We start from the raw sequence: 11009 nt of genomic DNA, 5'->3' as shown, positions 1-11009 counted from the left end.
GGTGAGCGTTGGGGAAGATTACATGAAACAGGCACATGCAGTCTCAAATGTTGGTAAAGAAGAAATACGTCTATATAATGCTGCGCATGTACTGTATACTAATGAGAAAAATCAAACCTCGGTTCGAAGTGAAGCGGTGAATCTTTATTCTATGTGTACTAGAGCTATGAAATCTGTTCTATTTCTGAATGAATGAATGATTTTGTCAGGAGGGCCAAATTGTCTGTGAAGCTTGACCAATCCTCAATTCTGCATGCACGGGACATGTTGCCTGGTTAATAAACCAGACCGAACACAACACCACCCCCTGGCGGTAGTGGTGTTGTAGTATGGTCTGGCACCTATCGATTGAGATTATATTTCCTCAACCAGCTTCAAGGGTTGGCCAATCAGGGTTGTATGCTTGGGGCACGTGGTTTCTGTAGGCTTGGGGCACGTGGTTTCTGTAGGCTTGGGGCACGTGGTTTGGGGCAATGACGTAGAAATGAAAGCTCTTCCTGAAATCCCAGACTCTCTTCCCAAAACGAAGTGTGTGATAGAGGCTGGCAACGCCAGGCAACGGGACATGTACGGGACATGTACGGGACAGACAAAGCCACTCCTTGAGAATCTATGGGAATCCTCGAAAACACATGTACGGGACAGACAAAGCCACTCCTTGAGAATCTATGGGAATCCTCGAAAACACATGTACGGGACAGACAAAGCCACTCCTTGGAAGCGGCTTTCCTTTCACCGCTTCAAAAAATGACACACAATAGCATTTGGGAAGGCATGGCCTACCTAGCCTTCATTACATGCCGCCCAGCACTGCTGTATAGGGGCCGAGACATGGACCCTCCCAGTACTGCTGTATAGGGGCCGAGACATGGTCCCTCCCAGTACTGCTGTATAGGGGCCGAGACATGGACGCACACAGTGGAGTCAGTACTGCTGTATGAGACATGGACCCTCACAGTGGAGTCAGTACTGCTGTATGAGACATGGACCCTCACAGTGGAGTCAGTACTGCTGTATGAGACATGGACCCTCACAGTGGAGTCAGTACTGCTGTATGAGACATTTCTGGGAGAAAGCCTGGTGTTCGTTCACAACAGACCGTTTAGTTTCCGCCTAAAAAGCGGAAAAAACTTGAAGAAGCGGCGTCGCTTTGATTTGGTTCCCCCCGTTTGTTTCCCCAATCCCTATTAAAATGCTTGAGTAGCCTAGTGTAGTCTTGCCAGTCGCTACGAGTTGGACTAAAAGATGCAGATAGCAAACACATTTTTCGAAAGCAAAACTACGCCGCATCGAGGAGTTTATTAGGTAGGCCCTAAAAGTATGTCCTTGGGTGCAGGGGAATATTCTGGGTTAAAACTGAATCCGGTTTGATAGTTCTGGCTTTACAACATGACGTAAAGTGGTTGTCCGCTCCGCAGTGCGACGCGTTGTGAGCTCGGAGGTCGGCTATTTTCGGTGTGTGATACCACACGCATGATCCACCTAAACCCTTAGCACTACAGAAAAAATCAATGACCATACATGAAGCTAGTTAGCATTTGTTCTTGTTTTTAGGTTTTTAGAACTTTGATTATATTGTGTTTTTTCTAGATAGATATCCATTTGCATTTGTTATATTGTTGATGATGTACTGACATATTATCTTGTTTATTATTGTGATGTTATCTGCTTAATGTAAGTCGCTTTGGATTAAAAGCGTCTGCTAAATGCCTAAACTGTAAACTGTAAACTGATCAAGTCAATGCATGGATATGTGGTGTAGCGGCATTGATTTCTACACAGGGAGATTCTTTCAACATAAGATGCTGCATTCAGGTTCATGAGAGTTTGGACAAGGCAATTCTCTTAAATGCTGCCTTCAGATATGTCATGGAAAGAGGGCAGTTGCATTTCGTTCACCATAGTAAAAACTGCATTGATGGTCTGGAGAGGGCACTTGGTTAAAAAGGCAGGGTTAGGGCTCAAGCCCCCTTTGATGTCTATGTGTGCACGTGTGTGGCCTGAGGCCCAACATAACTCCATTTGCACTCTCTCAGAGATACAGACCTGTAAGAGTCCATTATTGAACTTACGCTCACAGCTACATGTGTGGACTCCTGCTGTGCAGTTCAATCAGTGGAGGTCACTGTCTGGCTGTTGTCGGTCTGCTAGGATGATTGATTGATTGATTGATTGATTGATTGATTGATTGATTGAAGACTTTATTAGAAGTTTGCTTTGAAAAAGGTACAGTTTCATGATGGTACAGTTCACTGGTACAAGGTCAACTAAAAGGAGATCCTAGGAAAGCACTTTGCTTATTTACACAGGAAACCATTGAAGTATCTCATATAACATTGAATGACAGACGGATAGAACACAGTAAGTACTATGCAGTAGATATAGTAAAAAAATAAGTAATTAAAAATAAATTAAACAGTGCCAAAAAATATACAGTAGGTAAATACAAAGAGGGGTCAGGGGAGGCTGGGCTAGGTTTGTTATTGCCAGTTGCGAATGGCTGCTGCCTTTAAGTGGTTTTTCAGGGCGATTTTAAAGGATGCTGGGGAACCACACTCCTTTAAGGCCTTCGTTAGGGCGTTCCACATTTTGGTTGTATAGCAGAAGAACGAGTTTGACCCTTTGTTTGAGTCGACTCTGGGTTGAACGTGATCTGTGGCACTGCCACTGGTGTTCTAATTGTGGACGTCCTTACCGTTTATAAAGTATTTTGACAGGTACATGGGTATCATAGTGGTGTAGTGTATCTTGTACACCAGGCCCATTGCAAGTTGCTGTACTCTGTGTACAGCTGATGGGCAGACAGGCCAGGGTGTGACACCGGTATATTGCACAGATATGATATGACACCAATAATGTAATGTAATGAACTGTGTGTTCAATAAAGCACAAAAACATTTGTTTTTACTCGTGGCAATAAGCACACAAAACACCAAACCTATATATCCTTAGCCTGCATGCTATATTTCAGAGACTTCCGCCACAAACCCTTAACTATAAGGTAAACTCACTGTGCACGGGGCTTTAGAAATACAGCTCCATAATATTTTGAACGGTTCAGTAGAATGTCAAGAGAAACACACTGTGCGTGTGCACGTGCACGTGCACGTGCGACTCCAGAGAGCCTATCTACCACAGGGCGAGCCGTTCCATTTGGACAGAGGTGGAAAAAGTACTCACATTGTGTACTTAAGTAAAAGTATCAATACTGCACTGTCTGTTACAAGTAAAAGTCCAGAATTCTAAATGTACTTGAGTAAAAGTATGAAAGTGTTGGCATCAAAATGTAAAAGTACCAAAAGTAAAAGTACTAATTAAATGTTTGAAAATAGCAGATCTACAAGCTCACAGCGCGTCGCGATGCGACGCGTTGTGAGCTTGTAGATCGGCTATTTTCAAATTGCCTAGGTATAAAATGGATTAATGTATGTTTTATCATATTATAATTTATATCATGCAAAGCTAAAGTTTTCAAATAATTGTAGTGGAGTAAAAGTACAATATTTCATTAAGTGGGAAAGGTCATTGCCCTTTATATACTGAATAAAGTTCCCCCATATTTTCTCAAACAGCTCTTGTTTGTTTTTGAGGGTGTATGTGATTCTTTCCAATGGAAGGCACAAAGACAGTTCCCTAAACCACTGAGCGATGCTAGGTTTCCCTGTCTTTTTCCATGAAAGGGCGATAACCCTTTTGGCTTGTAGGAACCCAAGATCCAGATGGGGTAATTGCACTCTCTGCAGGCACTTGTTCGGCCTTGTGGCTTAGGAATCTGTAAATGTTAATCGTATATGTGCTCATTTTTATTTGTTTTTATTTTTGTAAGCTGATGTTTTTGTTTTTGTTTCTTGTGTGTAGTGTTATTCAAGTTATTTTATTGCAGTTTGTATTTTCATTTTCATTGTCATGTATCTGTATTTGTTGTGTGCCTCTAAAAAAAATAAAAAAATAAAATAAACATATTGTTTAAAAAAAAAAGTACAATATTTGCCTCTGAGATGTAGTGGAGTAAAGGTAAAAGTACTGCAAACTGGAAATACCTCAAAACTGTACTTAAGTAAAGCACTTAGGTAAATGTACTTAGTTACTTTACACCACTGCATTTGGACCGAGGCTTCGTGCGGCACAAGGCAACACTGCAGGCCCTCGTGGAACAAAACGCAGCGAGGGAGAAAAATACACGCATGGAAAGATCTGCTCATAAACTCAATTTAACGCTCATTTTGTCACTTAGCCTACCGTGCTGCCAGACCCGGCTTTGTGTTCTTGTGAGAAAGAGCAGAGTGCTTTTTTTAGGGGCTTGGGTGGTATTATTGCTCTGCTTTCTCTCTCTCTGGAAGGGACTAACAGCTGAAAGGCTTCTCGTGTGCCTCCGGCTCCGAGCAACACGTATCGCCTCAGGGCCCCCCGACTGTAGCCTTGTAGTCCGTATGTATTACCATTAAAGGGATATTTCACTTAAAAAAAAGATTATTTTATCGTCTAATCAGGCTTTTATGAACACCCTGAACAGTTTTTTTATGTGCTTGATCCAATATTTAGATATTTGATGTAAATGTATCCAGGCCCTCCAGGCCCAGGGCCTCTCCCCATACACACCCATTGTAACTTCAACACCTCCCTCCGCTCTGGTCACAAGAACTCACTGAAAGGAAAAAAGACTAACTTACGTACTATGGGGGACCGGGCTTTTTGCTCAGCTGCTCCTCTGCATTTAATACACAAAGCATTTATTCATATTTTATACATGACTGGACGTTGTGGACGCCGTCAAAAAATTGAACCGGGGCGATTTTTTAGTTTTGACGCCGTCAAGGGAGCGTCCGACGCGGACGTCGACGTCGGCAGTGGAGCCACCCTTCATTGATTAAAACGGGAGCATTCCCAACGTTGACGTTGACGCGACGCTCGACGCGCCCGGTGGAGCCGGGGGGTTAGAGCACCACAGTCAGTTGACGCTTTTAAAAGGGGACTTAAGACGTTTCTTTTTGGATGCCCTTTGTGCTTTTAATTCTTCTTTTTTGCTGACCAAATGTGCTTTTAAATCTTCCTTGTGATGTGTTTAATAGGTGCACTGTTCTTAATTCATGGATTTAACAGTTTTTACCATGCTATTTCTTTTTTTTTATAAATCTTTTGCTGGCTTTGTTTTGCCATTTTAAAGTGACCATTTTGTAAAATGTTGCATTTGTAGTTATTTTACTGTAATTTAACAACATAACTAGAAAAGAAAGTTCCTACGAAATTTTAAGTGTGCCTGCAGTGCCTAAGTGTGTGTTCATGCTGTGGACGAAAGAGCGTAAGCGTGTCTCTCTTCCCACACTATGCTAGGCGGCTAGGCTAGCAGTTTTCATGTGAAGTTCAGGGACATAGTCGCTAAATGATAGCAAATTCCTATTGTATATCTTAATTACAATGAAAGGAAGTTGACGTGTTTTTTTTACTCTTTCATAGTCCCCGCCAGAATGGCTTCTCTGTAGCTGAGACGGGAATTTTTATTATTGTATTATGATCTTAGAGTGCATTCATTCATTCAGGCCATCAGCACAGCCTCACATCCCACGTGTCTGTTTTTGTTTTGTTTTTGTCGGCTAATGTTTACTCACCAGCAAAGTGTCTCGCTCCCCATTGGAATATAGTGGGGGTTTTGGCGGAGGCTTCCCCCCCCCCCCGGGACGCTTCGCGTGCGCGTTTCGTGCACGTCAATGTGGGCACAATTAATAATCTCCGTATGTAGATTCCAGCCCATGCTTGTTTGGTTTCGATCGGCTCCGCAATGTGGCTAAGCTAGTGGCTGCGTATACACAGCAACTGAATGAGAGGAATGCTACCATCCCCCCCTCAGCGCTCCTCCTCTCTTGCGCAATGGGATCAGGTATAGCGATAGGTTTGGGTAAGCCGATCTGGTGATATAAATGGTATGCAGATATTTTTTTTTTTATCATTATCATTTATTTTGTTTTTAATCACCTATTACGTACCATTACGTGTCGGCTGCGAGCTATTGCGCAATAATTGCGTAATAGTGAGATCAGGCTTAGGAGGCAACAGTTGTATAATCGCAATATTACATATTGCTCAAGTACTCATTATGCAGAATGCAGGTGATGAGTAAAATGTAAGAAGATCATTTGAAAATAGCAGATCTACTTGTGAGCTTGTATATCTGCTATTTTCAACTGGCAGGTATGTACCTATATGTCTAGGGTTGAAGTTATTTGTAATTATAATCCAGATATACAAAGTAACTAGTAACTAAAATTAGACAATCTTTTGAACGGCTCTTTAAAGGAACGGATTCCAGAGATCCAGCTCACATCAAAGAGCGATGAATCCCCACTGAGCAATTTGAGGTCTAAAACGCGTTTAAATGGCAATTTAGCCGTCACCGGACGTTTAGGCTAAAAACGGTCTTTGAGAGGGCTAAAATGGCAAGTTTTTTCAACGTCTACACATAAACCAGACGTTGTTTCAATGTCATTTAAACGGCTACATTTAGCCGTTAGCGGCCGGCGAAAGTAGTGAAAAATGATGGCAGCCAGCAGGGTTTAAAATCACAATTTCTTGGTTATGAGACCTGTTCCCTACCACTGGACCACGGCAACTGTTCGAATTTATAATCTATTCTAGCGCTGTTAGTATTTGACATAGGCAGCCAGCGGGGATTTAACTCGCTATCTCTTGGTTATGAGACCTGTACCCTACCACTGGACCAAGGCAACTGATCAGATTTGTTCATTTCAGGTTAGTGCACTTTATTGTTTGTTGATAACGCAAACTAACTTCATGAATACCTATTAATTTTTATTTAATCAATATTCATTGAATAATGGAGGGGGCAGGGGGTCTGGAGGATCTTAGTATAATTTGATATTTTGGGAAGGAATGGAAAATCAAATTTTTTAGATTTTTTTTTAGAGCAAGAAACTAATATTGGTTAATTTTTCCAAATTTCTAACCCTGAAACAAAATCAGGAAAATGCAAATTTTTTGGTAAATTTTTCCAGTAATACCTCGGCTGCATGCATGCATGAAATATATCCGAAACACTGCTCATCTCCATTTTAACTCAGACTCTTTATTTAACTTTAGAATGGTGGAACTACAATAAGCACTAATACCAACATTGACTGCATCTGCCTGTTTCATACAATCATTCAGCTCTCGACAGATTTGTTTTGGGGAGCGCTTCTTTCAGTTCATTCAACCTCCTCTCTGTGTTGGCTGGTGAGTGGCGACTGTGAAGAGACGCTCGACATGGTTGTATTGATGTCAACCATAACTGCAGTGATGTTGCTAGGTTTTCAATGTAATGGGTCCCGGGACCCACAGGTGGGCCACACTAAATTGAACAATATGCCATAATAAGCCAATATGGCTGCCGTGCCTATAGAGCCTGTTAGGGGTTCGGTGTCTTGCTCAAGGACACTTCGACACTAACTCTGGTGGGAGCCCGGGATTGAACTGGGTAAATGGGACCATATTTGCACAAAACGCATATCATGGTGATTGAAAGGGAGTTTTTCACTAGCGACAGGAACCATAAAGTATTTATGACAACGTGTATTAAGGTTAGAAAATCAAAGGGGAAAACGAATGGGGTCCAATGTAGACACATTCTTTTTGGTACATCGAGGGGGGAAAACAGCGCAACTAGCGGCCAAACATAGGAAGTTTTAGTTCCGTATTGGATTTGTTTTAAATCGGCGGAACTACCCAGCTAACAATTTTCCCGATATTTCTGACGTGAGAACGGCGTCACGCCGCCTCGCGATCGCCATTAGCGTGTCGTTCGCCAGGCGTGTTACGCTGCGCTGACGTCACGTCCTTGATCAGCGCACGCCAAGCCTTACGCCAAGCCTCCAAACGACGTCACTCCGGCGGAGCCCGGCGTGCGGCGATAGCGAGCGAATAGCGTGACACCGTCGTATAGCAACATCATTATGCCCCCCCCCCCCCCCATATTATGTACCCTCCTCCCCTCCCTTCACCCATACAGTATTTATACAATCAGTTGAGGCACAGACATTAACTTCGTTTTCTTCATTTTTATTTAAATGTACACAAGCAACAAGCAATCACAATTATGTACAAGGCAGGATGATATCAGTTGTACTGATGTAAATCTCTTTTGTTCTTTTGTTTACAAGTGCTTTACTGCATAGTACTGTGTACTGTCTGTCATTCAATTTAATGAGTTAGAGCAGTGGTCCTCAACCTTTTCTGGCCATGACCCCCAAAATAATCATATTTTAACTGGGGACCCCCTACCCTGACGAGCACTAAGAGTTGAGACATTACATTTTGTAGAACATAGTTCTATTGTGAAAATAGCAGATCTACATGCTCACAATCTGCATGCTCACAAGCATGTAGATCGGCTATTTTCACAATTTCTGCCTCTAATTTTGACAATTTGGCTTATGTTTAATTTGTCATTTTAAATTAAAAAGTCCTTCAATTGTCACTTTAGAAATGTGCAGATACCCTCTGCAGTGTTGAGTGAGAAAACAATGTTGCACATTAAGGGAACCAGAGAGAACCACTGAGTTAGAGAATGATATCAATGAAAATAAGCCCTTGCAAAACCTCCAATAAAAACTTCAAGCAATCACATTACACAAAGGTTGCCATCTTTATATCATTGACAACTGGTAAACCTGCCTGAAAAGAATTTAAACAAAGTATGGGTGGGTTAACAGTACATTTTGATATCCTAAAGGCTCTGCTATATATTATTTTGGGAAAGGTTAATCATTTATCCTGTATGCTAAAAACAGAAAGGTGTAAACATAGCCAATATCCAAGCTCAATACACATGTAACTTTCTATAATAGTTTAAACTGTACTGTGGCACTGAAGAGGTACAACATATAATAACATTACCACATGTATATCGGATGACATTGTAAACATTAAAAGTATTTAGTCTTTCTATTGACAGATTGTGTGCATGCTGTCAACCCTAAAAATGAATTACAGTACCATCAGAGCTGGCATTGGACACAAAGGGTGCGTTCGGAAATGCGCACCGGTTCTGGTTAGGGTTAGGTTTAGGCATAGATTTACTGAGGTTAGGGTTAGGGTTAGGCATAGTTTTACTGAGGTTAGGGTTAGGATTAGGGTTAGGTTTAGGCATCCACTACACTGAGCACACACCCGGTGCGCATTTCCGAACGCACCCTTTGATACACTCGGACTGAAACACCAGCAGAAAACACTCTTCCTAACTCTGACAGTGTGCAAATGGAATCAAATGGACCCTAACAGGTCTGTAACTCTGAGAGTGTACACATGGAACCAAATGGATGAAGTAGGTGGGCATGGGGACTGAGCGACTGTGGTATCCTGGGCTGTGCTGTGCTTCTTTCGTATGGCGTTGGGAGGTCCAACTATGTCGCGTGGCCGTGTCTCGGGATGAGGGTGGTCTGAATAGGGGGCATGTGGTTCGGTGTGGTCCATTGCTGGCCAGGGAGATGGATGCAGGACTTTATGCAGGAAGGTTTTCAGCTTGGTGTGGGGACCGGATCTTCCGGCAGGAGGATGATGAACAGAGAGAGAGTGTCAATAATTGAATAAATGCATTTCAATACATTTCTTTTCCCAAATTACAGTAATCTCCAAGCCAAAAAAGCTGATCTACAATCTCAAAGCAGGGTCCATTTTACACTCAGAGAGTTACAGACCTGTAAAGGTACATTTGGTTTCATAAGTACACTCTGAGTTACAGACTTGTAAGGGTCAATTTGGTTCCATTTGTACACTCTCAGAGTTACAGACATGTTAGGGTCCATCCATAAGTAGTGAAAATAGCCCATCTGCAGAGCTTGTAGGTCTTCTGTTTGGGTAAATGATTTAATAAAAATAGAGTATTTGGGCTTGGTGGTGGAATTTTACACTCTCATACTCAACACATTTAAAAAATAAATTGAAAAGCAAAAATAGCCAGATGGGGAACATTAGACAAGACATTTTAAGGCTACAGATAGAGGTTTACCTACACACAGAGATGATTTGTGGTCTGCCAGTGTAAATGGAACCAAATGAACCCTAAGGGTCCCTGTAATCTGCTTTGAGAACCACTGGCTATCTTTACATGTGCAGGTCAGATATGAATACACACATAAATAGGGAATCATTAATAAAATAAGCAGCTTTTTTGTCTGCTGACAAAAACAAAAACAAAACAACAACAAAGGGATGGCTCCTAGTGCTTGACGCAAACATTGCTAACATTAGCCCATTAGCCACACACACACACACACACACACACACACACACACACACACACACACACACACACACACACTCTCTCTCTCTCTCACAAAATATATATATATACAAAACGTAGATCTGTTTACCAATCTATCAAACACACATTAGTATGTTATGACTGAATGGGTATGATTTCAAGCACTGCACCACGACGCAATAATACCGCAAATGAAAATAAGAGAATGTTTACGATGAGGCTACCATGCTATGTAGCTAACAAGCTACAAATAGGCAAACAAAGGAAGGTCTCACACACGGACATTTAGACTTACTACACAGACCACACTTCCCCACATATACACTCACCGTTTCAAATGAATTACATTTCCAGGAGTAGAAGAATTAAGTATAAAATTCAACATGTATCTATCCAATGCATGGTCCTGTGGTCCCATACTCGCGTTTTCTCTTTGACCGAGAAGAAAAGATACGACACGGAAAGGCACCGATAGCACGGTGACCACTTCCGGTCTGTGGATTCCGTGATGAATAAAAAAGTTGTAAACATTAAAACCCTACAAAATACAATTTGACAATGCAAGCCTAATGAATAAATAAAATAGCAACAGCACAATAATGAAAAAATAAATAAATAAGGAAAAACATAAATAAATAAAAATAAAATAACTTTATTTAGAAGACAGTTTTCATTGGAATTGAATCAGTATTATTACCGAAGTCATCTTGTTTTGTTTGAAACAGTAAATAACACCAATATAATAATATTGGCATAA

Source organism: Nannobrachium achirus (genome assembly GCF_963921795.1).
Source record: "Nannobrachium achirus genome assembly, chromosome: 10".
Taxonomy (NCBI): domain Eukaryota; kingdom Metazoa; phylum Chordata; class Actinopteri; order Myctophiformes; family Myctophidae; genus Nannobrachium; species Nannobrachium achirus.
Note: the sequence above shows the minus strand (reverse complement) of the source record.